We start from the raw sequence: 18,188 nt of genomic DNA, 5'->3' as shown, positions 1-18,188 counted from the left end.
TAGATCTTTGGCTTGAACGAAATGGATATCGGGGTGGGTGCAGGCAGGGGAATATGATGGACAGAGCACCCCAGAACAACTGCCATTGGGAGCACTCAAAGCTCCATCAAGGAGTACGTGGATGTGGGTAATTTCAGTAGAATCGATTTCCAGATCCTGGTTTCCATATGTGCTTTTCCCTAAAACTGATGTCCTTGGGGGTACATTCGAGGTGTCAGGCTGATTCTCTCCCCGCAATCCCCCTTTTGCAGAAGCCCCCAGGGGACCTCTTTCTCTCATGCTGCATCTTGCTAGGTGGAGACCCTCCAGTGCGCCAAATAAAGGATCAACTTGAAATATTGGTGTCCGAGTCTCTAGTACATACTAGGGATTGATTTCAAGTAGGAGGAGGTGAAAGACTAAGATTATAGCTTCAAGTTAAAGTAAATTATATGAGGTAGTTTCTTAATCATTTGCTCCAATGCATGGGAAAACAATCTTCTTTAGCTTTTACCCAGAAGATTATTGTGTATTGTGAACTAATATGCATTTTTAATTTGGGTACAAGTCTCCTGCTTGCTTCAGCTTTTCTGTATATTTAGTGGCCCTATTAATAGCTTCTCTTCTTTTTGCTGGCAATTTCCACGGAATATTGTCTTACTCTAGCAATAAGCAATATTCATCCAAAATACAAAAACTAATCTTTAAAAAAAGACTAGTTCCCTTTTTTATGCTTGATGATTATTTAAAAACTGTATATGATAGTTATTTTATTTTACCCAATTATTTACTAATATAAATTGCAATGACAAATCGATCTATAGTATTGAGTACCATGTGGATTCTTATGGTGACAGGAAATTTTAACTTTTTCAATTTTGAATTAATAAATATAACAAATAATCTAGGAAATTTTAATATGTAAAATTTTAACTTATGTACATATTTTATAACCAAGGATTATGGTATGGTGACCAATATAAGATTTTCAAGCTTAAAAGCTTATCCTACTAAGATAAAGTTGTGTGGGTCACATAGTTGAAAATACGAGTGCAAGGAGGCATCATAAATGATGGAAAATTTATGGCTGTTAAAAAGAGCTTGTTCACGTGTCTTTTCAATAGATGAAGGTGGGTATTCAATACATTAAACAAGTGATTTAACAATTTGAAAAGTCAATGTGCCAGAAGCTAACATATTTCTTAATAACTTAAACTTGCGATACAAATTTTATATGTGATTTTTAAAATGTCTGAGGAGGATAGGGGTGCCTGGGTGGCTCAGTCGGTTAAGTGTCCTACTTCGGCTGAGGTCATGATCTCCCCGGTTCCTGAGTTTGAGACCCACATCGGGCTCTGTGCTGACACCTCAGAGCCTGGAGCCTGCTTTGGATTGTCTCTGTCTGTCTGTCTGTCTGCCTCTCTCTCTCTGTCTGCCCTCCCCTGCTCCTGCTCTGTCTCTCTCTCCCTTTCAGAAATAAACATTTAAAAAAATTTTTTTTTAATAATAAATAATGTCTGAGAAGGATACATAGTTTTTCCCAAAATGTTAGGAGGTCCCAGAACAAAGCACTTTACAGCTCTCCGCCCTTGGTGGTGGGAGATGAGCGCAGAAACGGAAGGTGTGGAGAGGGGCAGCCGGCCCCCTTCACGATTTTGTCTGCAGGTGGGGCTGTGGCCCTCATCACTGGTGGGTCTTCTCTGCTGAGTTGTTGGTGACCGGCCCCTAAGGGAGTGTGAAGCTAACGGACCCTGAGCTGGAACACGACCCTCCAGCACGCTTGCTCAGATGTGCGCAGGTGCTACCGGGGACCGAACTTGTGTACCCAACCGGGGTGTGCCGGGCCGTTCATTCTGCACTGGCCACGGCTCGACAACAGAAACCAGTGGGCAGGGGGATGCTGGCGGCAGGAGGCAGCTGATCAGACCCCTGGATCTGCCCGAGGGACCGGGTGGGAGTCCTTGATTATGCTCTTAGCCTGAGACTCGGAGAACCGGGGCTTCTCCACCCCGGGGGGCCCACCCTGTTGGTGGGGACCACTCGCCCCTCTCCCTGACCTCACCCACCATCCTAATGCTGCCTGCTCGGTCCCCTTCATCCTCTTCTCCTGTCGTCCCCCAGACTCTTGCCTCTTGCTTAGGGTGTCTGCCTGCAAAGGCAGTTTGGGCAGAAAGTTCACCGGGTTCCCTGGGTCTAAGGAAGCACCAGTCCCTTTAGAAGTCAGTTTTCCAGCAGCTCCAGAAGTTGCACTGTGCGCCAGTTCTCACAGGGGCATCTGCGTCGTGGCGCCTTGACTTGGGCTGGCCTGGCAGGAACGGGACAGGAGGGAGGGACGATCTGAGATGCTCCACTGGCAACAACAGGCAGGACGTGTGAAACGAAAGGAGTTCTCAGGAGGCCATGGTGGTGTGGTCCCAAGCAGTGAAGGCCAATGGGAGGGCATGAAGATGTCAAGTGGCATCTTCAGTTTGAAGTTAATAACTTCCAGTCTGTTCCTTTTTTTTTTAAGTTTATTTATTTATTTGGAGAGAGAGAGAGCATGTGAACTTGAGCAGGGGAGGGGCAGAGAGAGAGAATCCCAAGCAGGCTCCACGCTGTCAGCACAGAGCCCGCCTTGGGGCTCGATTTCACAAACTGCTGGTTCATGACCCTCCACTCAACCTACTGAGCCACCCAGATGCCCCTCAGTCTGCTCTTTTCTCTTCTTTTTTTTAAAATTTTTTTAAAGTTTATTTATTTCTGAGACAGAGAGAGACAGAGCATGAGTGGGGGAGGGGCAGAGAGAGAGTGGGAGACACAGAATCGGAAGCAGGCTCCAGGCTCTGAGCCATTAGCCCAGAGCCCGACGTGGGGCTCGAACTCACGGACCTCGAGATCATGACCTGAGTCAAAGTTGGCCGCTCAACCGACTAAGCCATCCAGGCACCCCTGTTCTTTTCTTAATGAAAGCTAATGTCACCATTCTGATGAGAGGGCATCAAAGTGGGGTGTAGTCCTCAAGGTGAGATGTGTGGTCCTGGAGGTCAAAACTACTTCCATAATGACATTAAGATTTTTTAAAATGTTTATTCTCTCCTAAGTGTATAGGGGAGGACCATAAGGTCTCTGGGTGGATCTGAAAATCAAACTGACAAAGACAGATGAACAGGAGAAAAGTGCACACGTTGTACTGAATTGTCCCACGTACACGGGAGCCTTTGTAAGAGAATGAAGACCCCACGAACTGGCCAGCGCAGGCAGCTTTTATAGTCTTTAGACAAAGAAACAATACATTTGTGAAGATCTGTCAAAACAAAGAAGCTTGGGCTAGGGCTGGGAATGGTGAGGGAGTAACTGGAAAGGGAAGAGTGAGTTTAACAAGGTTTGTTTGCAGATTCCTCTGATGCCGTCTCAGGGCTGATGGGAGTCTGTCTTCAGCGAAGGAGAACATATGTCCTGCCTTCAGGCAGAGAAGGGAGAGCTTTTTCTGCCTTTACTGCTCCTAATTGTCTTCAGCTCAAAACAATCTTTATGTCAAAGAGGCACATCCTGGGGTGATATATTCTGGTTTCCTTCAAGAGTATCACGGAATTCTTTTAGGGAGATGACATCCTCACTCTGATGACAAGTAGAATGCGTGCTTCTGAATTCTTATGTTTTAAAGGTTTCCCAGTTTCAGTTTCTACTACAGTAAATATCAGTAAATATAATCCAATAGATACAACAAAAGCTTTTGGGGGGTTCGGTACTTTTTAAGAGTGCTAAAGAGTTCCTGAGACCAAAAAGTTTGGGAATTGCTGCCTTAGATCTTCTGTTTCTGCCCTTGTTCTGTAGGTCTGGAGAAGGAGGTCCCGAAGAGAGGAGGAGATTCATTGCTTGAGGTCGCACAGAGCTCGAGGCAGAGTTGGGAAGAAAACTCTGTACCCACCATGTCACCCAGGTCCCTTTGCCGATTAACCACTGGCCACAGCACTGAAGCTCCCACGTTCCCTCACTTCCCTCCAGGTATGTGGGGCAGGGGTTTATCGGTCTCCTTTCTCTCCTGCCTCCTTGTCCACTACCCCTGGGGCGGAGGGGGTCTCTTAGTGTGAGAATGCAGGAAAACAACGCGACAGGAGGCCACTCATATAAGCCAGGTTGGCAAAGCAGGGCTTGCTGTGCTCTCCTCTGAAGGGTGTTAGCTTTCTCAGACGGTGCCAGGAGGAGATCATTCTGGGACAGGAAGATTGAAACAGCAGAGCAAGGCAGACTGGTCTGCAGCAGACTCCATTTTGGTTGAAAGGTGACCAGACAGGAATAGTCAAGATCTACTTTGCCTCATTCCAACTGTGACCCTAATCTGCTGTGACTAAGGTTACTGTCTTTCTGTTGATGGACTGCTCCTGTGGCCCGTTGAGACATTGTGAGACATAACAGTTGGGGTCCATGTAAAAGGAGCCTTAGAACTATCTAGTGCATTTGCTCATTCATGCGGTGGTGTTTGTTGAGTACCTGCCGTGTGCCTCATACAGGTCTGGGCTCTGGGGATACAATGTGATGAGACAGACATAGGTCCTTCTCTCATGGAGACCACCTCTTAGCAGGATGTCCACTCCCTCCTTTTCAGATGCCTGAGGCTCAGAGTGACTTGTCCAAAGTCATACAGTCAGGTGAGAAAAGAATTTGCTGAGTATGTACCACTGGTCCCCTGGAGGATAGAGCAGAAATAGACAACCCAGCCGGTGCCACAAACAAACTTGTTAGAGAGATGAGACTTATGCCCAAGATAGTATAAGGATTTAGGCAGCACAGGCTTGGTGAGTAGACAGTAATTATTTAATTGCTTTAGTTACTTAAGGGCAGTTTTTGTGCCAAAACAAATTAGTCAGGGGGGTTGTTTTTGTGTTTGTTTGCTTCTTTAAAGTTCAATTTATTAAGGTACACATTTGAAACTCAAGTTCTTGATTTTAAATTCTGCTTATAAATAGATTAAGATTTGTACATCTAGAAAATCTGAAAAATCATTTTTGAAGGCCTTAGATTAATATGTTGTATCACTTCCAAATGCAGTTAAACTACTTTAAATATTTTAGACTGTGTGTACAAATTTAATACATTTGATTTCCTTTTTAAGTAACTCAATTGCCTGATTTAACAAAACATCCTGAGTACTTGAATCAGCTCTTAAAGAATTAACAGGTCACAATCTTAAAAGTGTGGTGGTTAAAAGAAAAGCTTAAGTTTTCTTAGATGTTTCAATGCTATACAAACTTAGTGAGGTTTCTACTTGAAGTCAAAAGTCTAAATTAGTTATCCACCTGACATTCAGGATGAAATTTCAGCATTGATCTGTTTACAACTGCAATAGGCCAAATTATCCTAAGTTTTTCACATACCTAAAATACCAAACGTGCACAGATTCCTAAGGCAAAATATTAATGCTGTAGTTTTGATACTCTTAAACATGTCTATACTTGGTTTTACCTCTTTCTCAAATAAAAGGTATCAGGGGACAATTCAGATCATCCTGCTGTATTCTCGGAGTTTGGGGGGTTGCTTTCTCAGCTTGCTGGAGATTACACAGCAAGCAGAGATTTTGGTCTAGATACTGCCTCTACCCTCACCTGTTGCCCCCATTGTCACGAACGCTCCTTGCGGTGTCCCCAGGCATGGCTTTCCCTTTCATGTTGGACAATGAGTGATCCTGCTGTTCAAAGAAACTTTCAGCTTGCCTTCAATTTGATTGGTCATTTGATTGAATTTTACTTTTCTTTGGATCTTAAGATATGTAAAAGTATTTTATGTCAAACACAAAACAGCCTTGAATTGGGAGATTCCTGCATTGTCTGATCACCCCTATTTTTAGAACCTCACAACTCCTAGGAGTATTAAGATGTCAATGTGTGTTCTACTGTGGGTAGTGAGTCACTTCCATCTGTGACATATGGACAGGACTACCTCTACCTCCCGGTCACATTTTAAGGGGCACCTGGGTGGTTTGGTTGGTTAAGTGTCCAACTTCAGGTCAGTCATGATCTCAGGGTTTGTGAGTTCAAGCCCCACGTCAGGCTATGTGCTGACAGCTCAGAGCCTGGAGCCTGCTTCAGATTCTGTGTCTCCCTCTCTCTGTTTCTCTCTCTCTCTCTCTCTCTCTCTCTCTCTCTCTCTCAAAAATAAATAAACATTTAAAAAAAATTTTTAAGTCACATTTTAAGATGAGGCCCTGGCCTTCGAGGAATGTACAATTTGGCATTCTTTTCTCTTTCCAGAGCTCCTTAAAGAGGTACATTTCCTCAGATATACCTCTTGAAATCTCTCCTGCACCTGCCACAGGATGGCCAGTGTACCTGCAAGGGGTGTCACAGATATTGGAGGAATTGAATAGGAAATTATGGGAAACTGTGGACTTGAGTGGAAAGTTGAGGTAGAGTTGATTCAGTAGAGACACAGACTGAAGGTTAATCTTTGAAGAAGTCGAGCAGCACAGAGGGTGTAAACTGACAGAAAGGTAAGATCTAAGGAGGCATCCTGTAGGTTGATGAGAATGAGAGAGTTCAGAGAAACATGATAATAAGAAATAAATGGAGCGAGCACTGACCGTAGCCAGCCTCTCTCTTACATGTTGTGGATGTGTTGACTAACTCACTTCCTTCTCCCGGCATCCTTAGAGGGCAGATGCCATCATTATTGCCATTTTTCCAGAATGAGGAAAGAGCTGTACCAAAGAGCTTAAGTCGCATATTCTCGGACTGTGTGTGGGATGATTGAAGATCTTTCAGCATACGCTTCGGTGTGACCTGTGAAGAAGCAGAGGTGTCCCCCGAGCCTCCCTTCCCAGTCTTGCTGGCCGGGCCTGCCATCAGAGTTCAGTTCTGTCTGCCTGGAAGCTATCCTCTCATGCGAGGTGCTCGTCGGAGTGCTTGAGGATGGAGCAGGGCCAGGCCAAGCTTGCGAAACAGATTTAAGGCGAGGGTTTTGTGCCTGCTTGGCGATAGTGCTGCTTGTTTAGCAGAATTTGATCTCAGACTTGCTGCCATGGTAACGGGCACCTGTCACTGAGCTTGTGCAGGGCTGCTTTACCTCCGATCGCCAGAGATTGCTATTGTCTCCCAGAAGCCCTGACAATTGCCTAACTACCCCACAGCCGAGGGCAGCTTGAAACTGCCCCAGGTCACATGGCTGCTAGGTGGCAGTGCTCACATAAAAGATGTCAGCAAGGCACTGATCTTTCATTTTTTATTTACTTATTAAATAAAAGGTATTAGCTCGGCACACTGCCACTCTGTCAGAGGAGGTGCACACAGGCCAGCAGGGTCCTGGCGAGGGGGCAGGGCTTTTGGGCAAAGGGCAGAACTAGAGACAGTAGTTGTTTTAAGAGGAGAGATTCCTTCGAGTCAGGAAAGGGGGTGATGGCGTGAAGACCTAGAATTAGGCACCTCTAATTCTAGAGGTGGAGGGAGGAGAAGCTTCTGCCTGGTGACTCACGTTTCCTTGGTGAAGCGGAGATCCGGGACTTGGGTTGAAGTAAAGGGGGTGGGATTGGTAGAGGGCTTAAGTTCAGCGGCGACTGGACAAAGTGCCTTTTGTTTGCCCCGTTCACAGTCGTCTGGGAAGCAGGGCTATCCAGGACCAGGAGGGTAGAGCTTCTCTGAAGAGAAGCCTAGGAGGCTGAGCATAGATGGCCCTAGGGTCTAGGTAGAGCGTTTGTCCCAACCCCTGGCACCTATTAAGATGTCCAGGTCATTCAATAGGAGGCCAAGGATCCCTAACCCGTCCTTCTCATGATCAGTGAGAAGAAGGACAAAGCACAGGCTGAGAGACCAAGTAGCCAGAGACACTTGCTCAGCAGGGCTCAGCGAGTCTGGAAGGGGAAGATGACGGGGCATTTTCCTGTCTCTTCCGAAAGTGCATGGGAGTTTTGGATGCGCGTCTTGAATTTTAAGACTCCCTGAGGTCAAAGAGGAGGACAGTCAGTTCTGGAGGAGATGAAATGGCTTTGCCTTTTGTTTCTCTGCAAGAGCTGATGAATAATTCAAGGCAATGGTGAGGAAGTGGGCTCTGTAGGACAGGCCAGCTTGGAGCAGGTTCATCCTGGTGGGTTGCCGTGGGACTGAGCTCTGTCTCCATCTTGTATGCTCCTCAGCCTCCCTGGCCCTGAGCCCACATGGCTCCCGTGGAGCCGTGCTCCTTTTCAGCCAAGGGGATGAATGTCTGCTACAGAAAGGCCCTGGAAGAACTTCAAAACTCAGGCAGAGACAAGCAGGCGTGAAGAGGCCAGCTGCCTTCCTCTCAGGCATTTGCTTTGTACTGCGAGGACCAATGAGGGGCACTGCTAAGGGATGGGGAGAGGTGAGAAAGTGGGTTGGCCGGCTGGGGAATCCCACAGGCCTGCTGGACCTTGCTCCTGCCTGCCCATGTGTGGCCACGGGCTTCTTTCTCTCCTCAGCTGGAGACAGTCTGTCCGGGAGGGACAATATGCACCTTTTAAGTAGCCCTTCCCCCCAGGACTCACCTTTGATCTCAATTTGCTGGTTCCCGTTTAAAGGAGTAGATGTCAAGAGCCCTCCAGTGCAGCAGATGCCCACCTCCAGCTGGAACTGAATTTACACACCAGTAAATCAGAGAGTTAATAATCAAACTGTCTGGATTTTGCCTTCAAGTTCGGCCATCAGTGTATTCTTATTGTATCCTGTAACACCTAAAAATACCTTTGAGGCACTTTAAGTACACAAAACACCACACTGCTTGTCTTTGTAAGAGTGGCCGTGCAAAGGTCCTGGCACCAACGCCTGATTACCCAACGCAAGAGCCAGCTGCCGCCTTCCTCACCGCGTGGAAGACTTGAAGACTTGCCTAGGCAGCCACACATGAAGGAAGAGAAAAGGGTGTCGTGCAAAATGATGGCATTTCTGGGTATCATGTTTTCTTTATGTAGGTATTCAGCTCTATGAAAGTGTGTTTAGCGACTCAGTCATAAACGAATTTGAGAACTTTTGGCAGTCAAACCAAGGTCTTGTATGGGACAAGGGAATGGATGTTGATCTCAGGAAACCCCTCATCAGTCTTCAGCAATGTTGCCCAAAATACAGAGGAAGGGAACCCCTGTGTGGGTGCAAATTCTCCTCCAGGACTCAACCTCCTGACTTAGAGGCACTCCCTGCAGTCAGTGTGGTCTGACCCCTTTTTGGTCTCCCAGGAAAAATTAGACATCTTCATTCGAACAGAAGTCCTCACTGTTTTGTAAAGTAGTGCTCCCCTCTCCAAATAAAAACATGGACCTGAGAGTAAAGGAATGGTGTCATGGTACTCTGAGTGTGTGTGTATACTGGGACGTGGGGGAAGGGCCCTGGGGGAGTCACTATAAACACAGAGCCATGAGAATCTGCTCATTCATTTAGCAAGCACAGATCGAGTGCCCACAGAATAGCTTGATGTAGGAATTAGATGAATTGAGACAATAGTAACAATGATAATAGAACACTTTCTATGACTAAACTCTATTCCAAGTGGCTATGATCTGAATATTTGTGCCCCGCCCCCATCAAATTCATGTATTGAAATCAAACCCCTAAGGTGCTGGTATTAAGAAGTGGGGCCATTGGGAAATGATTCGGTTGCTAGAGCAGAGCCCTTATAAATGGGATTAATGCCTATAAAAGATGCCAGAGAGTTCCCTTGTCCCTTCTGCCATGTAAGGGCACAGTGAGAAGACAGCCATCAGTGGGAAAGCTGACTCTCAGCAGACACAGAATCTGCCAGTGCCATAATCTTGGGCTTCCCAGCAGCCAGAACTGTGAGAAACCCATTTCTGTTATCTTTAAGCCTCCCGGTTTATGATATTTTTTATTATAGCAGGTGAAGAAAGTAAAGCACAAACCCTCCTATGTTTTGGGAAATGTGTAATTTGGTGAAGAAGAACACTGTATACCCAGTTACCAGAAAACACAGGAAGATATGATCAATATTATAAGGGGGGGGGGGGGGGGAGAAACAAAGAAACTATGGAATTGCCCGGGAAGGAGATATAATTTCTGAACTTGGAGGCAGGAGGTGGGAAAGGCTTCCTGGAGAAGAGCATTCCTTCTCCTTTCTTGGTCCCATTTGTGAGCCAAAAGACAAGCTGTATTAAGTCTAATAAACCTAAGAATAGTTCTAGAGATTTAACTGCCCTGGTGTTTGGAATGAAATTAGATTAAACAAAGAAGTGATGTTGGCATCTTCTGACTTGCCAGAAGTTCACGTCTACAGAGTCTTGTAAGGAGCCCACAGATGCTCCACTGCCTGCTGCTTCTGAGGCCACCTGCTCTTCTTTGAGTTTCAGCCTCCTTCGAGGTATAGAATCTCTCCGAAATAATCTCTTACTTGGGATTACTGATTTTATGTTTCATTTGAGTAGGAGTGTAGGAAAAAAAAGAGCTTTCTTATTTCTTTTCTCTGCAATAAACAATTTTCGACAATACTATTGGTTAAATAGTCATCTGTGATGTTACCTTTAGGATATAATCATCATTTATTATATTCCTTATTCCTTCTGTGGAAAAACCAACTTGTTTGTGATGAAAAGGAGCAAAAGGAATATTATTGCATAAATATAGAAGTTATTTCAAAAAAAATTGTTAACTATCTTTTTTTTGAGACATTGTTGGGGCAGAGAAGGCAAGATGAGTTCTGGTCCTGAACATCCATCAGTTCAAAATATAAAAGGAGCAAAGCAAACACACACACACACACACACACACACACACACACACACACACACAATGAGGCAGCTGCTAAAGAGAAGCTGCAGAGAAGGAAATGCCCCCGGGGGATGGGGGGAACTTCACTGTTTCATTTCACTGCACACCTTCCTGTGCTGGTGCCCTGAACCCCTGGTAATCTGCATAAAAGAGACAGGGCAGTCATTTTGAGTTGTTTCTGTCCTATCCAGAGAATCTAGCCAGGTTAGGTAAAGTGACAGGCTAGGGCCAGGATTTTAGAACTTGTAAATATTCGGCTGCCTGTCTGTGAGCTGACCATGGTGACAGTTAGCCATAGGCCTTTGCAGATGAATTTCCCAAGGATTTTCAGATTAATGAGTCCGGAGAGCCTCCCGCAGGGGCAAGGAAGTCACATTATCAGATTACCAGAAAACAGGGGAATCTAAGGGTTTAAATGAATGATGGGACACCAGGAGTGACTGTCAGACTGGTTTCTCATAAACACTTCTGTTTCCAGGATGTGCAGGGAAATGGGGTGGCTTCAAGCATGTGTGACTTCAGGGAAGAGGGAGGTGGTTTTCCAAGTGTATCTTTGATCCCTTGCCCCTGTGTTTGCACATACACCCATGAACGCTCTTCGAGCCTGCAAAAGCCACCCCTCTGCAGTGGACATCCATCACGACATCTAACTGCTCAGCACTTCCCCAAGACCCCGTGTGGGTTTGAAATTTTCCTGATTTCTGATTCCAGTTCCCCAGGAAGGAGCAAGAAATCGTTCCCCAAATTCCTTTGCAGCTGGAGAGAAGCATAGGCCTGGCGTCCTCAGATGCACGCATGCAAGACTTTGATTAGAAGGAGAGTTTGCAGAGTCCAGAGTGCTGAGTAGAAGACTTTCAGTTAGGGTGACCGAGAGACACGGCGTCTACGGAGGCAGAGGTGACGATGGTCCCAGGTACAGTTCCCGAGACTGTAACAGCAGTCTCTCCTGGAACAATTAGCCCGTGCAATAGCCAGTGTAGTCCAGTGACCACAGTTGGGGTACCCACAGTGAATTCTGTCTGCAACCAAGCATCTGTCTAACTCTCTTTGTACATATAGTGCGTACCAAGAACTCAGCAGAAAAGTGAATATTTTCATGTAATATTTTAGTCAACATTAAGATATTCCAGCCTTGCCAAAAATGTATGCATGTGTTTTATCCTTACTTCAAAGTCAAAGAAACAGAAAAGTCTAATGATCCACTCAAGGGATATAGCACACCCAGATTCAAGCTAGAACCCGGCTTTCTGACTCCTAGTGCTTTCCTTTCTCCACAAAGTCTTGCCTCAGCATGTAAAGAGACTTGGATCTCATTCCTGATTGAAATTCAACTAGAAATTCTCAAAAACACAACAACCCTTCCAAGGAGCTGTTGGCTTAGGGTGCTCACATGACAGTGAGCAGGGTTGGGACCAAGGTGAAGAAGTACAAAATTTAATGGGCACCAAACAAGGCAGTGATCCAGGCAATATTTTCATGCAATATTTTAAAAATCGAACTGAATGAAAAAAGCCATGATGAGCCAAGATCAACATTTTAGATACAAACAGGATCAGGCTGCATGATTATTCGCTTTGTCCCAAGTTCCGATAGAGTTCTGATCCTGTCTTTTGGGAACTTACACATGTTATTTTAAAATAAGTTAACGACCCAGATTAAGCCACCTAATTGCCTTCTCAGATGTTCCAAGTTTGAATCTTTCCCTTCCAGTGTGTGAACTTTCTCCAGCAGAATACATAGCAGCATCTCTCTGTGAGCATTCCTGAGCCCATACATTTGGATTAGATCAGAATATCTGCGTCCAGGCCTGTCTGGATCTTGCAGAAATATTAGCTCTGGCTGAATCTCCAAAATAACAGAGTAAAGGAGACAGAACGAAACCAAAGGAGACATAAGAGTAAATTGTAATGAATATCTGGGCTGTTGGCTGTCCAGCACCTATACGTAGATGCCTGGATAAGTCGTAACGATGATAATGGCGATTAACATTTATTTGCCACTGTTCCAGAAACTGTGTAAGACACTTTAAACAGCTGATGGTTCTTCTCACAATCTGTGTAAGGTAGGAGGAGCTTGTGGGGAAAGTGAGGTTGAAATCACTAGTTGACAAATTCCAGAGCCACAATTCAAGCCCAGGTCTCACAAACTCTCAGGTTCAAGGCTTCCTGCTACAATCTGTTTCCTTTCAAGAAAGTGGACTTGTTACCTTCAAGAAATCAAGGAGGCTGAGGACTATGGAGCACCCAGATGGGACTTGCCCAGCAAGCGAATGGATGTCATTCTACTGATGGCCTCGGGAAAGCCTCACCTTCTCTTTGATGAGTGGGTTGCACTCTCTGTCCAGTGACCAGGAACCACTGAATTAATTATCCCTGCCATGCTGCAAAATCTTTCTTGTCCCAAAGGATAGCCTTACAGATGTATATACTCATTACATTATGCTGGAAGTTCTAATACAACAAGAACATCTTCAGAAGGCATCCTGACACAGATGGGGAAACTGAGGCTCGGGCAAGTAAAGCGATTGCAATACTGAAAACTGGGGCTAGAATCCAGTTCTCCTGACCCCCGGGTAGGTAGTAGTCCTTCACTGCACCATATAGCCACTCAGAGTAAGTCTGCACCCTATGTGTCCAAAAGACGATGCTTCATCACTGAGGCTTGAGACTCTCCTTCAAAGAGTTTGTAGGCCAGAGTTCAAACACTGGCATCTTATGGGCCAAATCTAGTTTGCAGGTGTGCTTTTCTTCTTAGTTTGAAAAATGTTTTTTTAAACATTTGGACTAGCTGATACCCTTTTAAAAATCAAGGGTTTTCAGATACAAATCCAGATTTCTGGCTTCTTTTGAAAAATTCCAAGATCGGGACACATTGGAACCATTTTCAAAGATGACAACTATTGGCCAGGACTGGTGGCATGTTGGAGCCCACTCAGACTGACTCATAAGAACCAAATACAAAGTGTTCAGGAATGTTGAAAGCCAATTGTTAAACAGTTGATAGCCTGAAACCAGCCATAGTGGGATGATTTACTCAACAGATATTGGCCAAACTACAAATTAGAGCTTTTATTTCCCCTGTCTTGACCTGCCTTCCTCCTGCCCTCCCTCTCTTCCTTCCTTCCTTTCTTTTTTCTTTCCTTCCTTCATTCTCCCCTCCTCCCTCCATCTTTCCTTCTTTCTGTCTCTGGCTCTCTCTTTCTCTCCTCTCGCTCACTTGCTCACTTACTTACTTACTGTTTTTCTCCTTTTCTTGGAGTCCCAGTTTATCACCATAACGCTGGCTGGAACTTAAAGGGGATTCACGTTGTTTAGAAAAGCACAGTCCTGCTGGGCCATCTTCACTTGCTTATGTTATCCCCTGGCTAGGGAAGGCACTGGAATTTTCATCTCCTGTAATAGACTATGGATATAAATGGTGATCTTCCTAAAGCAAGCTTGTGCATTGTTGAGTCAGGGAAAAGAAGTCGGTCACCACAATCTGGACTTTAAGCTCTTTTAAAACATTTCTTATTCAAGTATAACACAGATGTGCAAAACCTAAAAGCCCAGCTCAAGGAACTATCATAAAGTGAGGTTCATTAAACAATATTCAATTCAAGAAAGAAAATATTGACAGTATAAGCAGAACTTCCTCCTTTTCCCCCTTACTGCTCCCTTCCTCCTTCCCAAAGGCAACCATTCTCCTGACTGCTGACACTATAATTTAGTTTTTCCTACTTTTGAACTTGATGTAAATGGGATCTAGAGTGTATATATATTCTTTACCTCTGGCTTCTTTGATTCAACCTTCTATTTGTGAGTTCCAGTCATTTTTTGGAATGGATGAATGCCACGGTTCTTTCTATGAATATTCCACAATTCATTCATTCATTTTACTACTGGGTGGTTTCCAAATTGAGCTATCTTAGCCCAGGTTCCCCCAAAAGGAGAGCCTGAGACAAAGGTTTACCTGTGAAAACTTCATTTGAGAATGGTTTTCCTGAGAATTGGTATGCAGGCCAGGTAGAGTGAAATGGAAGAAGGGAGGCCCCTCTGGATGTGTTTCTAGGTTAACCACTACCATGGTCGGCTCGTGCTCAATCCTGTCAGGGTCTTCTGAGGGACTGTATGCAATGCATTTCAGAACCACTCACCAGGGAGAACAGCAGTGGAAACATTCGTCCATTGCCCGTTGGCTCCTGCCCCCCGTTGGTCAAGGATGATCCCATCAGTATAACTTCTCTTCTTCCAGGTTATGCATGCGTGAGAGTTTCGAGGGAATCCCAAGGCAGAGAGTCTGTGTTGCAGGAAGTCAAATGTATGTGGTGCAGGTCCTAGACACGGCATTACTGATTTCACCCACAAGAAGCCAAAGTCTGCGTGAAACCACCTGTGACAGCAAAGGTAAGCTCAAGTGGATTTTGAAGTTGTGCAAAAGAGATGCTCGTGTATTGGCTTTTTTGAATCTGTGAGCATTTTTACACGTGTCTTGGTGCACATGCGTACATATTTCTGTTCATCTATTCGTAGGAGTGGAATTGTTGGAACAGAAGATATTTACATATTTAAGCTTAGGAGATATTGCCAAACAGTCTTCTAAAGTGCTCATATTTATTCCCATTCCCACCAGCCACGTATGAGAGTTGAAGTTGCTCCAACATTTTGTGTTGTCGTATCTCTTTTTAAAATATCATTTAAATGTATATGTGTATATATATCTCACTTTCTAATGGCTAAAGATTATTGCCAGAATGTGTCTCCTTCTCTGCTTGGTTCACTTAGCACCACATTTCACTCTGGTCACTTGAGTGCTGTTGTATCCTGGGCTGCAGATGTGCTCATGTATTCTGGGCTATTGTGGTGAGATCAACAACTTTGCACTTGACCTCAGTGGCAATCCAAAGAAAACAAAGGGAAAGGAACAAGACATTTAACATCCCCAAAAGAAGTCACCATAATTGATTATATTTCATTTATCAGGAAACCATTCCAAGTCTTTGACTAATTTGAGACTCCCCGTTGTGATAGAGAATCTCTTCCTTTATGAGATGGTATAATCCTTGCCAGCAGTATCAGGGGCCTACTTTCCTCTGCTCAGAGTCTAGGCTGTCTGTAACATGTACTCTTTAACAGAGAAACAGGAAGGAAGGAGAGACCACCTTTCAAGGTCTGGCCCCAGACTCCCTTTCTCCTTAGTTCCCACCCAAGGTGGACCACCCCTGACTCCTCTGTAATGCAACGAAACAGTCAATGCTCTCATTCTGAAGTGCTCCCTTCACTTCCACTGACCATAATAAAATTTTAGCCTAAGCTTCAGAGGAACACCTCCTAGGAGATGCACCAAGTCTTGGAAAACCATGCTTAAGTATCTCTAGCTTCTAAACAAGACTTCCAAAGATAGGGAATTGGGTTACCTGAATTATAAGTGGGAAGCGTTCCTACTTAAGAAGCCTCCAGAAGCTCCCCGAGTTCTTTCTCCTCTGTGGCCTGCTGTGGCCATTCCACTTCCTGACCACTAAGAGCATGGGCTCTTCAGTCCTGCCTCCACCCTTTGTGCTGGCCCAGCCCACCCGGCCTCTGACACGGGCCATTCCTGGGCACACTGCTGGCCCACCCTGCTATGCCAGGCCATGGAGATGTGTCTACAGCAGGGTGACCTGGGGATCCTGGTGGGTCCTCTTCCCTAGAAAGATGCTTCACCCACTCAGGGCAAAGGGCTCTTTCTTTACCGTGGCAAAGGCAGGTCAAACTGAGCCCAACTTTTGCACCGATAAGCATCCGGGAGGTATCCTCAGGTATCTCAACACTCTGTCATCTGAGGAAGAAGGCACAAGCTTATGGCAATTTTCTTTTGTGCCTCTTCTCTCTGGAGCAGGGCGAAGCTGGCTTGCTCTTGAGTACTTCTACGTTTCATGACTCTAAACATGCTTACTCCCCATACCTGTCAGAAGTGGGTAGTGATAAGGGTGAATGGGGAATGAGGCTTAAGAGCTTTATCCTAAAACCACCCTGTGGTAAGAACAGCCATATCCATTGTTGGACTCACTGTGTGTGCTTACCGGGCACGTTCCATACCTGTATCTCATTTAATTCTTGCAGCTCTTTGAGGCAGCTCCTAGAATGAACCCAACTTAAAGCTTGGGGAACTGCCTTTGCATAGCCATTTAGGAAGGGGTCACAGTGGGATTCAAACCCCGGTAGTGGCCTCCACAGTCCACACCCTCAGTGACTATGTTGTACTTTTTCTTGCTCAGTCACCCAAACAGGGACTCTCAACTCCTGGCTACTTGCCTTCATCACCTTTCTTTATGGTCCCTGCTCCCAGGATTGTCCTGAAAATGACTCCAGGGACTTTGTTTGGGACATATCCCCACCCCTTGTCTTCTCCCCAAGGCCCCCCGAACCTCCTGAGATTGGAGTCGTGTTTTGAGCTGTGCATTGGTGGAGACCATGGTCTACATGGGTAGACCTAGACTCTCAGCTTCAAGCCCAGTTCTTCCACTTAGCAGAAGTGAAAACTTAGCATGTCATTAGACTCCCCAAGGCTTGTCTTCTGCGTTTGTACCACAGGATAATAGCAGTGACTGCCTAATAGTGCTTTTCATAGGATTAGAGAGGCTGATGCATGTCAACACTTAGCACAGTACTGGGTGTCCTGAGGGGTGCAGGGAATACCCACTTTTCTACTAACAGAATTCCTGTTCAGTTTTTGAAAGCTTGAGGTTAGAAAGTGCAAAAACAGATTCCCTTTTGATTCCTAATTTCTCCAAGTTTTGTTTCGCTTATCCACATTTTAACACCACTGCTCCCTGAAGCCACTTCACGTGGTTTTTGAGCACTCCCTGCTTTTCTATCATGCTTCTCTTGACACACAAGGACTCAGCTCTTCTGTCTGTTTGGAGAGGAGACAGCTCTTCCCAGCGGCCCTTGGTCAAAGCCTGTGCCATTGGTATAGGCCTAGGGGATTCACAGTGCCTCCACTTAAATTCAGCAACTCAGAGGTGTGGAACCTTTGTGAAGTCCTGAGTAACAGCAGATTATAACCTTACATCAGAGTTTTGGTTGTCCCCCTGCCTCCCCCCTTCTAGACTTCAGAACTGGGTTTGACTAACAGCCTGAACCAGTGCACCTATCAGAAGTATAATGAGAGCCCCAAGGTCAAGCCTCATATATATAGCATTAACTTTTCTAGTGGTCACCCATTTGAACAGGGAAAAAAGAAAGAGGTGAATTAATTTTAACAATATATTTTATTAAGCCCAATATCCAAAATATTATCAGATTAACATATATTTAATATAAAAAAATTATTCACTAGGGGCGCCTGGGTGGCTTGGTCAGTTAAGTGTCCAACTCTTGGTTTAGGCTCAGCTCATGACCTCGTGGTTTTGTGGGTTTGAGCCCTCTGTCAGGCTCTATGCTGGCAGCACAGAGCCTGCGTGGGATTGATTCTGTCTCCCTCTCTCTCTGCCCCTTCCCACTTGCACTGTCTCTGTCCCTTCAAAAATAAAATAAGCTTTATTAAAAAAAT

General features: G+C 45.2%; 1 long non-coding RNA gene across 2 annotated transcripts in view; it reads left to right on the top strand.

The window, feature by feature from the left end:
* The window catches only part of LOC144616013 (uncharacterized), a 116,290-nt gene extending 101,087 nt beyond the window's left edge, over positions 1-15,203 (top strand). Inside the window, exons 4-5 of one of the 2 annotated variants that reach the window (XR_013554862.2) lie at positions 3,793-3,963; positions 14,910-15,203. This is a non-coding gene — a long non-coding RNA (uncharacterized LOC144616013). Of the gene's footprint in view, positions 1-3,792; positions 3,964-8,080; positions 9,520-14,909 lie in introns of those variants that run through there. The other variant, XR_013554865.2, reaches the window with a different exon arrangement.
* Positions 15,204-18,188: the final 2,985 nt, after the last annotated feature.

This window comes from Panthera onca, chromosome A1 (genome assembly GCF_046562875.1).
Source record: "Panthera onca isolate mPanOnc1 chromosome A1, mPanOnc1 haplotype 2, whole genome shotgun sequence".
In the NCBI taxonomy this organism is placed as follows: Eukaryota; Metazoa; Chordata; class Mammalia; order Carnivora; family Felidae; genus Panthera; species Panthera onca.
Note: the sequence above shows the minus strand (reverse complement) of the source record. Positions and strands in the feature narration are given on the sequence as shown.